Source organism: Camellia sinensis, chromosome 10 (assembly GCF_055761805.1).
Source record: "Camellia sinensis isolate YWXY chromosome 10, ASM5576180v1, whole genome shotgun sequence".
NCBI lineage: Eukaryota > Viridiplantae > Streptophyta > Magnoliopsida > Ericales > Theaceae > Camellia > Camellia sinensis.
In genome coordinates, this window is record NC_138970.1 from 70076550 (window position 1) to 70089234 (window position 12685).

Sequence of the window (12685 nt, forward strand, 5' to 3'; positions counted from 1 at the left end):
GACACGTATGGCATAAGACCATACTTCTCCTCACCAGCCTATCCACAGAGCAATGGCTAAGCTGGGGCCTCTAATAAAGTAATCCTGGATGGAGTCAAGAAATAGTAGGAAAAGGCCAAGGGCAAGTGGGTTGAAGAACTACCTAGTGTACTTTAGGCCCATCACACTACTCCAAGGCAACCTACAGGCAAAACACCGTTCGCTTTATGTTTTGGGACCGAAGCTATTATTTCCCTTGAAATCGGCCTACCCACTCTAAGATCAAAAGCATTTGACACGGGAAAGAATGACATGATGTTGGCCTTGGATTTGAATTTGATTGATGAACGATGTGATTAGGCTCTTATGCATATGGCACGCTATCAGCAGTAGCTCGCCAAATCATATAATCAGCGTGTACAGCTGTGCCATTACGTCCCCGAAGAGTTCATTCTTAAGAAAGTGCTTCCTGTCACTAAAAATCCAGCCAACGGCAAGCTGGGCTTTAATCGGCATGGCCCATATTAGATTGACACCATTGTTAGGGCAAGGGCATATCAACTCTCGAACATGGCTAGCAAAAAGCTTCCCTAACCATGGAATTCCACCCACTTACGCAAATTTTATCATTAACCGATATGGGAATTGTCCATGCTTTTTGGCATTTTGAAGTATGTAGCAATCACGTGTTTATCTTCTATTTCTGCTAATATGAATATATTTATTCAATTCATCAATGACTTTAGCTTGGCTTTTGTTTGCTTGAACCTCATATGAATGGTTGAAAACGACTCCAAATTCAGAGCGCCCATCGTGCTTGGCACGATCGGCCGAATAAACTTTCGAATTCGGAGCACCCCTCGTGCTTGGCACGATCGGCCGAATAAGCCTTCGAATATGGAGCACCCTCTGTGCTTGCACAATTGGCCAATTAAAGACTTCAAATTCGAAGCGCCCCTCGTGCTTGGCACGATCGGCCGAATAAGCCTTCGAATTTGGAGTGCCCTTTGTGCTTGGCACTGCTTGGCACAATTGGCCAATTAAAGACTCCGAATTTGGAGCGCCCCTCATGCTTGGCACGATCGGCCGAATAAGCCTCCGAATTCGGAGCGCCCTTTGTGCTTGCACAATTGGCTAATGGCACGATCGGCCGAATAAACCTCCAAATTCGGAGCACCCTTTGTGCTTGGCATAATTGGCCAAATAAAGACTCTGAATTTGGAGAGCCCCTCGTGCTTGGCACGATCGGCCGAATAAGCCTTCGAATTCAGAGCGCCCTTTGTGCTTGCACAATTGGCCAATAGCACGATCAACCGAATAAGCCTCCGAATTCGGAGCACCTTTTGTGCTTGGTATAATTGGCAGTTGATTAGATACTTTGAATTTGGTGCAATTATCAATCCTTCATAAATTAGCACGATGAAATTGGCAGAATAATTAGTATATTTTTTCCGTTTTTTATTCCATAATGCGTTCTTACAAGTGCCATACACCATATTGGTTCAAAAAGACAAACACAATATGCACTAATGTCCATTACACATAATTTATTAAAGTAAGAGCAAAAGAAATACAAAGATCTAAATCCATTAAGCTGCTCAAGCTCTCTTAGAAGTTGTTGCAGCCTTCCCGTTATTAGCCTCTTCTTCATCATTTTCGGCGTCATAGGCCTCAAACGGAAGTTTGTAATTTTGGTACAGGGGTGACGCCGAATCCATGCCCGTAGCCTGAAGTGCCTTGATCCATCCGTGTTTAAACCCGCGAATCTCACATCGACATAAATCATCGGCCAGCTTTTTCTTCGTCTTCGCAATATCGATTTTCTGCCCACCAAAGAAACTCTCTTCATAGGTGCGCGATCATATTGCCTCTTTGGCAAACACAGCCGCCGTGTCTCAATCGGCAATAGCGTGATCAATCTGCCGTTGGTTCACTTTATCGGTAACAACAATGGTTGCCTGTACCAAAGGCTATTTTTTGGCGGCCCTGGCTTTTCGCCATTCATTCTTAACCTTCTCCGCACGATGTTCCAAATCACAATTCGGCCGTCCTTCTGCGCTATCTCTTTCTGAGCGGTCTACAGGCGCATACTGGTCTCGTATGCGCAGTAGAGCCCTTTGAGGGACCCATAGATACCCTCTCTGAACACTTCGTAGTCGCTTCGCCCAATCATGGACTGTTAAACTTCGGGCGAAAATATTTGCCTGGCAAAATCCACTGCCACGTTCGGATCATGAATGATCGAGTTTGTCTTAGTCATGGGTTTGTTGCCAATCAAGACAGCAAAGTTCAATGGGCATAGTGGTCTACTCGGCTCGTATCCGCCAGACCTCTCACTACCTTTTTGCTGCGTCCCATCCCTGTGTGCCTTTTCTGCCTCTCCCCTCCTTGGCGATCTACTTCGATGACGAGGTGAGCGACGTTTCTCCTGCTCCTCTGAAGCTACCGTGCTCGCTTTAGCAGCATCCCCACCCTCTCCGCAATTCATCTCTGCTTCCAGTTCCGCCAAACTCTTTCATTTACCTTTGTTGTTAAAGAATAACCTGCTAGACATGCGTATACACTATTCACTACACAAGGCTTCTGCCTCCACTTTGTTCGCTGGCCACTTCGTGGTTTGACAATACATCATTTTTGGGGTTACACATCGTCTATTTAACAATGCCCCCTACATTAATGATAGTGCAGCCTTTACGATACGCCCACGATTGCCAAAATGCCCATTACTTGCATCATCAACGATGATGGCAACACCTATTCAATTAGGGTAAGGGTAGATATGTGAATCTTTTCAGCCTCCCCCTTCATTCATCGAATGTCTTCACTTCTCCACTCGAGCACACTGACCTTATTTATTCGGCATTACGTGCGTCCTCAACGGCGATGGCAATGCATGTTCAACTGGGGCAGGGGCAGATATGTGAATCTATTCGGCCTCCTCCTTCATTCGCCGAATGTCTCCACTTCCCCACTTGAACACACTAACCTTATTTATTTGGCATTACGTGTGTCCTCAATGGCAGTGGCAAGGCATGTTCAACTGGGACAGGGACAAATATGTGAATCTATTCGGCCTCCTCCTTCATTCGTCAAATGTCTCCACTTTCCCACTTGAACAGACTGATCTTATTTATTCGGTATTACGTGTGTCATCAATGTGGTGGCAACGCATGTTCAATTGGGGCAGGGGCAGATATGTGAATCTATTCAGCCTTCTCCGTCATTCGCCGGATGTTTCCACTTCCCCACTTAAGCACACTGACCTTATTTATTTAGCATTGCATGCGTCATCAACGATGGTGGCAACTCGTTCAACTGGGACAGGGGAAAATATGTGAATCTAGTCGGCCTCTTCCTTCAGTCACTGACTGTCTCCACTTCCCCACTTGAACACTAATCTTAATTATTCGGCACTAAGTGCATTAGGAACTCCCTATTCTCTGAACATGGCCGAATTAACTACCAATGTGAACTTCAAACATCATCATTTAAACAGTTATTAAGATTCGAACAACAGTCATCAAGATTCAAACAACTTTTATCAAATCATGCATTTTCATTCATAAACTGTACTTCAAACATAGGCCATTTTATCAATGAAAATGACCGGTTGCTACAATAAACAAAAAACAAAAAACAAAACGTACAAGGAAAGCTTCAAAACAAACAGCATCCTTGCAGAAGTACAAAACAAAACAAAAATACAAAGCAAGCCAAATAAATTATCTTCAAACTCCTTTGGATCGGACTCTAGAGGCTCCACCTCCAATTGCTCATAAGGAATTGGTTGCTTAAGCGTTACGTTGGCAGCTACTAGAGCCTTCAGCTAGCCGTGCTTGAAGTCGCGGTTCTCAAACTTCAACGCCTCGTCTGCATATAGCTTTTTTGTTGCTGTTTCTCCGGCTTCTTATGCTTTAGTTGCATCGGCCTCTGCACGTGCCAGCATCTCTTTTGATTTCTCTAACTAAGCCTATAGTTTAACGTTTTCTTCCTTGGCCAACTTCAATTCGCGGTCTATATTGTTTGCTCTTTCTTCAGTGACCGAAAGAGCAGATCGGCGTGCTTGGTTCTCTTCTGTTCGTTATCCGCCCTCTGCTGTTCTTCATCAGTTCTTTTGGATTCAGCTTTCGCTTTCTGAGTCGCCATAGCAGTTTCAACCTTTTATTTTTCCTCTGCAAGCCCGCCTTCCAAAACACCGAGTCTTTTCACGGTGTCATAATGTCGACGACTGATTTTCGTGATCCTCCCTGCCGCCTACCAAACATGATATAACAAAGTTAGTAATCAGCACAAGAACAATGTACAATCCAAAGAGACTTACCAATATTGTCGATTGTGTCGCCAAAGTAATGGAAACGATGACTGGCTCGGCACGAAATGTAGACCTGTCAGATGGAAGTGAAAGCGCCAACACAACACTGAATGCAACGGCAGTATCTTTGATGGCCGATGCACTGGCCAAAACTGGCGAACTCTTCATCCTGGGCCGGATATTGAATGGCTGGCCAATTCTGTGGCTGGGGAAAAGGATTCCATCCTTTGTCATTTGTCAATTGGTTCTTCTGATGATTCGACAAGGGTCTCGGCGGGCCGCTTTTTGCCTTTTTGCTCTATCTGCTCAGAGTATGAAGTTTTCGTTTGTTGCCAACTATGAACTTCGGCAACCTCATCCACAATCAGCTGTGCAATTTCTAGAACGGCCGTTGGAGGGGGAGTTTCCAGGCCACTCCCAGTACTGGCTCTCCTCCTTACTGCCATTTTTTCAACATTCCGCCGCCTAGCGAATTGGGAAAGCGACTCTCCGCTCATCTCTTCAGAATCGACCCCAGGAAAATCTCCTAATTCGGTGAAAATATCATCTTCAGGAGAGGCAACTGTAGCTTGGCCGAAAGTAGAAGGTCGGCCGCTACCCTCTAGGATAAACTACTCAAAGACCGACTCAAGCGCCCTACTTAAGTCTTGGTCTTCCAAATGGGCTTCAAGTCTAGATTCTTTGCCGTCTACACCCTCTTCTTCTAGACGGTCTTCAAGTCCAGCCTTCTCGGTGTCTGAACCTTCAAGGCAAGTATCCCTAAAACTTTTGAAATTAGGGAAAATGAGTGCCGTTAATTGTTGTTCTCTCCTCGGCACAGGAATATGATCGACGACCGAAAATGTTGCGTAGGTGGGGTTGTACTTTAACAGAATGTGAGCAGCGCGCCCTTGTCCTTAAAGATTTGAACGCCCTTTGTATTTAAGGACCGTCTTCACCTGACTAAGAACGGTTTCGTCTGCCGAATGGAGGGCTCTTTTTAAGTCATTACCTACACGCAGTAAATTGGATCAGCACCGTATCTTTGAGCCAAATAAATTACTTTTAAGCAACTGTTCAGCCATATGTCTCGCCTTTCCGTCTAAGCACAAGGTCTTGGCGATCCTCTCCCTCGCCGAATTCCCAATTTCCTCGAACGCCGACCATAATATCATCAACTCTTTTTCTAGAGCTTGCAAGCATAGTCACCAAGTTGTGATCTATATCCCGGCTCTGAGAAAATAATGGCCCTAACGACTGGTTGACTTCGCCATAACATAGCAGTGCCGAATAGCCAGAATCCCCAGGTTAAGCCCAAGTAAGTGGTTCAGTTCTACCAAACTCATGATTATATGATAGAAGTTCACATTGGGTTGAGAAGGCAAGAGGCCCCAGTAGCACAGGACAGTCCTGAGGAATAGGTGTAAGGGGAACCGAACCCCATCCTCAGCAATTGACAAGAGAGGAAAAATGATGGTGTTTGCATCCGTCCTCTCCATATCAACCACACTGTCTGCAATGAGGGACAGTTGGACATCGTCTAGAATGGTAAAGTGACAGCAGAAAACAGCGATTCGCTCCTCAGAGAGGAGAGCTTTCAGATGAGTCGCCATCCCAGACGGAAGGGAAGATGCACAAATAAACAAAATACAAAAAGGGACTGGAATACGAACAAAAGAGAGAGGGGGGGACTTACAGGTTAGAGTGATAGGAAGCAAGAGTTGCAAATCGTAAGTCTTGTGAAGAAGGAAGAATGGAATGAGGAATGTCAAAGAACCAAGATTCAACACATATGGAGGAACAATTTTTAAATCGCATTAAATGAATGTCAAAACATGAATGGGTGGGAAGTGATGATGATATCATATCGCGTCTATTCTGACGCATCAACACTAAAAAGCATGCAAGCACCATATTCCCGACTATCAAGGTCCATCAAGTCTGTAAACTAAAAAAGTACACTGACCACGCCGAATAACTAATGTTAATCGGATGTTCGAGGGGCAATTGTGGTGGCCGAATAAATAAATTATCATATTTTATTGACTCAAGTGCTCGCCATATGGCCGAATACAAGTCAGCCATGCTGAGTCAGGCAAATTGAGAAGTTGAGTACGAACAAGTTATGAATGTCATATGAGCCAACTATACCCTTTCACATACAAAAGGTCCAGGAACAGGATCAAAGCCCAAGAAGCAGTGGGCCCATCGATGGCCCCTGGAGGAATCATTATAAAAGGAAGAGCCATGCTCAAGGAAAAGAGAAGGGAGAAAAAAGTAAGAGGGAGAGAGAGGATTAAGAAGTTCTGTTTGGATGAAAAAGTATTTCTAAATCCATTTCACCACAATTTCCTCTAATTATTATTAGGATAGATAATTTCTTAATTAACCTTTTTAATTACCACCTATGTTGAAATAAAATGACATGTTTTATGTCATTTATTGGTGTTGCTTTTCTTAGCCTTTTGATTGCTTTAATGTTTTTATAATAAGATGTTTGCTATCTATTCATATTTTATATTATCTAAGTCCCACTGTCCTACTAAAGAAATAACAAGAATAGTTTTTTTTTTTTTGGGGGGGGGAGGAGGGGGAGGGGGAGGGGGGGGAATAACATTTAAGAAAAACCCCCAAATGATAATTCAATTTTTACTTTAATTGGTTTAATTGGTACAATAATTGTATTCTAAGTATAATATATTGATTAGAAGAATGCACACTGAAAAATTGATTAACAAATATTAGATTCCAAATAAAATAGTGTGTTCGGTATTGCCAAGAAAATTGATGAGTTCACCGTAGCTGATATATGATTTAAAATTAATTAATTAATTAGCAATCACCAATAGTCAAATCTCATTAGTAATTTAAAAATAAAAATAAAAATTAGGAGAAAGTTTTGTATCCACTTAATTTTCACTAATTTATAAGCCTAGAGGCACTTTATTAATAAAAAATTACTATATTGCATTTGTAGAGTTAACAAAATCATTTTAGTGAGTAAGATGTAAAATACTCTTCTGACACTACCGTCACACACAAAAGTGCAATAAATTTTTATGCAATAATACTTTTGTGATTAAATTTGAATTTGAATATGTTTTATATATTTATGAGTGATGCATAATTTTTGAAAACACCAAGGTGATCCTCTATCCCGAGGTGAAAACACCATGGTGATCCTCTATCCCGAGGTTGACTCGAGAACGCCTAAGTCTGGCTAGACTCTCCAAAGGACGAGTCTGATGAAACGAGAGCAGCCCGAGGCGTCAACTACGCCTGCCTTACTAGGTCTACTACCTCTCCAAACCGTTGAACTTATCAGTATGAACTCTTCCTCCTCATCTTGACCAACACTATCGATAACGGTCTCCATGTGTGCCGCTGCCTCTACCAAGGCATGGTAATCTCTATGCATTGCCCAGCAACTCTTCTCCAAATAGCATCACACAACCTCCCTTCGAACTCAAGACAACGTTGCTCATTTGTTGCAACCAACTTTGGAGCAAATCTCGACAAGTTAGTAAACCATGCTTCAAACTATACCAAAGGTGTGGTACCTTGGCGTAACTCCATAAACCATTTCTACAACTCTTCCCATGTGGAAGAAGGGGAAGTTGTCACTTCCTCGTCTAGGCACCCTAATAAGGGTAATAAGAGATTTGCACATTCATAAATGTGCCGAAGCTAACTCACTCGTGTCCTAATACATTGGATAACTGTAATTCACTCAACGTAAGCACATAATCACATAAACACATATGAATTTCGTTTCTGGATAATGACCGTCCCGTGGCGTTGCTAGAGTTCCAGTTAGAAACGGCAGTGATCAAGTGCCTTTCCAACAGGACCCCCAGAAACCCATAGATCTGATCAACATCCTAGAAACTAAATCTCATACCCATATAGTCACATAAACATATCATCAAATAAGCATATAACATCATACATAAGTCTCTAACAAGCGTGACAAACCCATTGTGGTACTAACCACTTCCCATGTACCCAAAGTATTCAAACCTGGTACGCTCTGATACCAAGTTGTAACGTCCTCAAAATATTATACAAATCAACCATTCATAAAGTCTAGAGACATAATAGAAATGTTATATTTCATTCATTAGAGTTAATATTACAAAAGATATCACATGCATTACACTTTCATAAATATTCATCTTCAAACTGTAGCATGTAACTCTAGTTTAGAACAACAAAATAAATGCCCTAAGGGCTTACATCTTTCCAAGACTTCGCTTGGCTACAACAAAAGAAGAGTCTAGTCTCTATACAAGTAAAGCCCTTGGCTTGAATAAACGTCCAACTCAAAACAAAATCACAAAGATGGAGCCTTCAGCCCCTAAGCCTCCTAAGCTATGTCCTTGGATGTGGCATGTCACCTATACCTGAAAATGGTTTTCCAAGTAGGGTGAGCCAAAGCCCAGTAGAGATATGCTAAACCATACATGAGAATTAACTAAATTATGAGCATCAGATAAATGTGCAACATTCTTAACCAACACATATTCTTTTCAAGGTCATTCAATATAGATAACCAATATCTCAATTCATTTCCATTCTACCATTTTGGGTAAATCAATTAACCAAATTCATTATTACCAAGCAACCAATATAAGACTACAACTCAATGGTTCACAATTCAATACATTCACCAAATCCAACACTTCTATTTCTTGCCATTTTACGGAACCACGTCCGAGGGAACTGGCACCCATAACTATATAAGATTTCGAGACTTTCACCCTGAACACTCCAGCCAACTTAATTATCAATGGAGTCCATCCCCTATCTCCTTCCACACAATGGAGTACATCCCTATCTCCTCTCAAACAATGATACATATACAATGTATTTAAACACTTTGTCATATACAATGACTAATCAAATCACATATTCAACAATTTAATCAACCCGTCATATTCAATGACATAACTCATATGACTAGTTTCAATTTGCGTAGTCCTCATGAAATTTCTACAACAATCATAGCTATCCTCCACTGATAGCCCAAAGCAGATATATCTAAACAGATAAATAAATCTATCAACAGATAATTTATCAAATTCCATAGGTGTGTGATTTCTCAAACCAAACTACACCATTCAATCACATATTCCTCCAATTTCATGATTCCCAAGCCAATTTCATAATTTACATGAATAGTTATTTCAACTCAACTTAGGGAAAAATTCCCCTTTTTCCAAAATATCAACTCATAGGTCTAAATCTCACCATTTCAACAATGAAGAAGCTCATACACAAGCCCCCAAGGTTACTTTGTAAATCAACATGACAAACCCTCTTTAGTTTAAAACCCAAACCTTAACTTTTACCAAAATCTTTCCAAATCCCACCATTTATACAAAATGACAAATATCTAGGTTAAAGCTCATATTAAAGAGTAGAATATCCCTACCTCAAGGTTAGATGGGAGAGAAGAGAGAAAGCTTAAAAGTCAATGGTGATGAAACCACGCTTTGTCGCGATCAAAACGAGGCCCTTGACAAGCTCTACACTTTATCTCAAAGGAGCAAGGTGAAAACATCACTCTAGGTGAGTAGATCTAGAGATTTAGGTGAAAAAGTTGAGTTTTAGAGAGAGAAGAGAGGAATCATGGTTTAAGAGGAAAATGGAAAGGAAAATCATAAGAGATAAAATGGTTTAGGCCTATTTATAGTAGTGAGAAAAAGCCCTAAGGTCAAATAAAATAATAGGCCAAAAAACACCCTTAGATAGGGCCCATTCGGACCTCAAAAATCTAAAAAAAAATACGCAGGGGTCGACCCTTAGACAGGAGAGGGTCGACCCTCTCCAGCCTAGTGTCTACCCTATTTTCTAGCAACACTCCTACAAACTTCACCAACAAGTAAGGGTCGACCCTTAGGAAGCCTGGTGTCGACCCTAGAATAGAATTTCTAAGTCTCTAAGGAACTTTTGACAAGAGTAAGTGTGAACAACCAAGCCCAACAAGTTTAAACCAACCAAACCCAACAAGTTTAAATCGGATTATACTCCTCCAAAACCAATGTACAACAACACCAAAGATTTCCAAAATAAAAATAAAGGATTCGAATACACTTCCCTAAAAGCTTTGAAAGATACAAGTGCTATAGTTTCCAGATTGCAAATAGGACATAACTCATCCTGAGCACAATGACGTCGGAAAAGATTAGCTTTGGATCCCAACAGATTGTTACACACCCGCCACCAAAAGTTTCGAAGCTTTGGAGGAATTGGGAGGGCCCACAGGAATTTCCAGACTTGCTCGGGCATTTGAAATGAAGAAGAAGGTCGATTTTCGGAGTGATGCGTTGGATCTGTGACTGCCACACGATATCCTAACATAACTGAATAGATTCGTTTCAGATCATGATGCCAAATGAGCCGATCTTCTTGAGGCTCAGTCGCAATGGGAATCGAACAAATCTTATTAGCTTCATCCGTAGAAATCACACTGTGCAACACATCTAATCTCCAACAATTGGTATTGGGGTTAATTGCATCACTAACTTTAGTTAGCTGACATCCCATAGGTTTATGAGATTTGACACGGAAGTCTTGAGAAGAAGCTACCCATTTATCACCCCAAAAATTAATGGACTTCCCATTATAAACTTGCCATCTAACCCCTCTGTTTAACACCTCTCGACCCTCCAGAATACTGGTCCACGCCCATAATGCCCGCGGTCCTTTTCTGGCAGTCCAAAAAATTGAATGAGGGTAATACCCGCCTTTGAAAACTTGAGCACAGAAGGAGTTAGGAAACCGACTTAGCCACCACCCTTGACGAGCTAACAGAGCTCTATTAAAAGAACAAAAATGTCAGAAACCCATTCCTCCTTGGAATTTAGGCATTGTTAATTTATCCCACGCTACCCAATGTATACCTTTGTTGTCAGAGTCACCTTTCCACTAGAAATTGCTCAGCAGCGCATTCAATTCAGAACACAAATTCTTAGGGAATAAAAAGCAAGACATCACATAGGAGGGAATAGCTTGGGCAACCAATTTAAGAAGAATTTCCCATCTCGCTTGGGATAAGAGTTTAAGCTTCCAACCTTGTAGTTTATCATGCACCCTCTCAACAATGAAATCATATGTCTCACATTTGGATCTCCCCCAGAAAGTTGGCAGGCCCAAATTTCTGGATCCCAGTTTAACAGGGGCAATGCGCTGAAGATCAGAAATTTGTCGTTGACGCCCTACACTGGTGTTAGCGGAGAATTGGATGCCTGACTTATCAAAGTTAAGTTGTTAGGTCGATGCTTGGCCGTAATAACCAATACTCGGAGGATCTCTTGACATTGAGCCACATTCGCTTTAAGAAATAATAGAGCATCATCAGCAAAGAATAGATGTGATAGCACTAGGCAACCTCGACTGATCTTGATTCCTGATAACCTATTTGCTTCCAGACTTTTTTGAAGAAGTTTTGACAATATCTCAATCACCAATAGGAATAGGTAAGGAGAGACAGGGTCCCCTTGTCGATTGCCCCTAGAAGGTGTAAAGGTCGTTCGCACAGCCCCATTCACAACCACAGCAAACGTAACTGTTGTAATACATTGCATCACCCATTTAACCCAAATTTCATGAAAGCCCATCTTACGCAAAACCACTTCAAGAAAATCCCATTGAACCCAATCATAAGCTTTGTTAAAGTCGAGCTTCGCAGCCATGTCCGAATGACAGCCCCCTTTGAGCAATTTAAGATAGTGAAAAGCTTCATGGGCTATCAATATATTGTCTTGGATCATGCGTCTGGGAACAAACGCTGATTGATATGGTGAAACAATCTCTCCTAATACTTCTTTCAAACGATTAGAGAATTTTGGTGATGATTTTAAGATTGAAGTTGCATAAACTGATTGGTCTAAGCTGTGAGAGGGACTCAGGAGCTGTAACCTTTGGAATCAAAACCAAGTTAGTTTGGTTCCACTCTTTTAGCAGAAATCCACCCACAAAGAAACTTCGGACTGCCATACAAACCTCATTCCCAATCTCAGCCCAAAAACGTTGGTAAAAAAACCCCGGATACCCGTCGGGTCCAGGGGCTTTGAGAGAGCCAAGTTGGAACACCGTTGATTTGATTTCATCGTCCGTCACTTCCTTGGTTAACCGAAAGTTCATCTCATTAGTGAGAACATAGTCCACCACACTTAAGGCCTCCTCCATATTCCGATGACCGACAAAAGAGAATAAATCAATAAAGCAAGAGTGCAAATGGTTGTTAATCTCCTTAGCAGATTCTAGCCACACCCCATTATCATCCTTTAGACAAACTAATTGGTTTCTCTGCCGACGTTGGTTAAGGGTGGCATGAAAAAAGGCCGAGTTTCTATCTCCAAAAGATAACCAATTGACCCGAGACCGCTGATGTAGAAACATCTCCTCTCT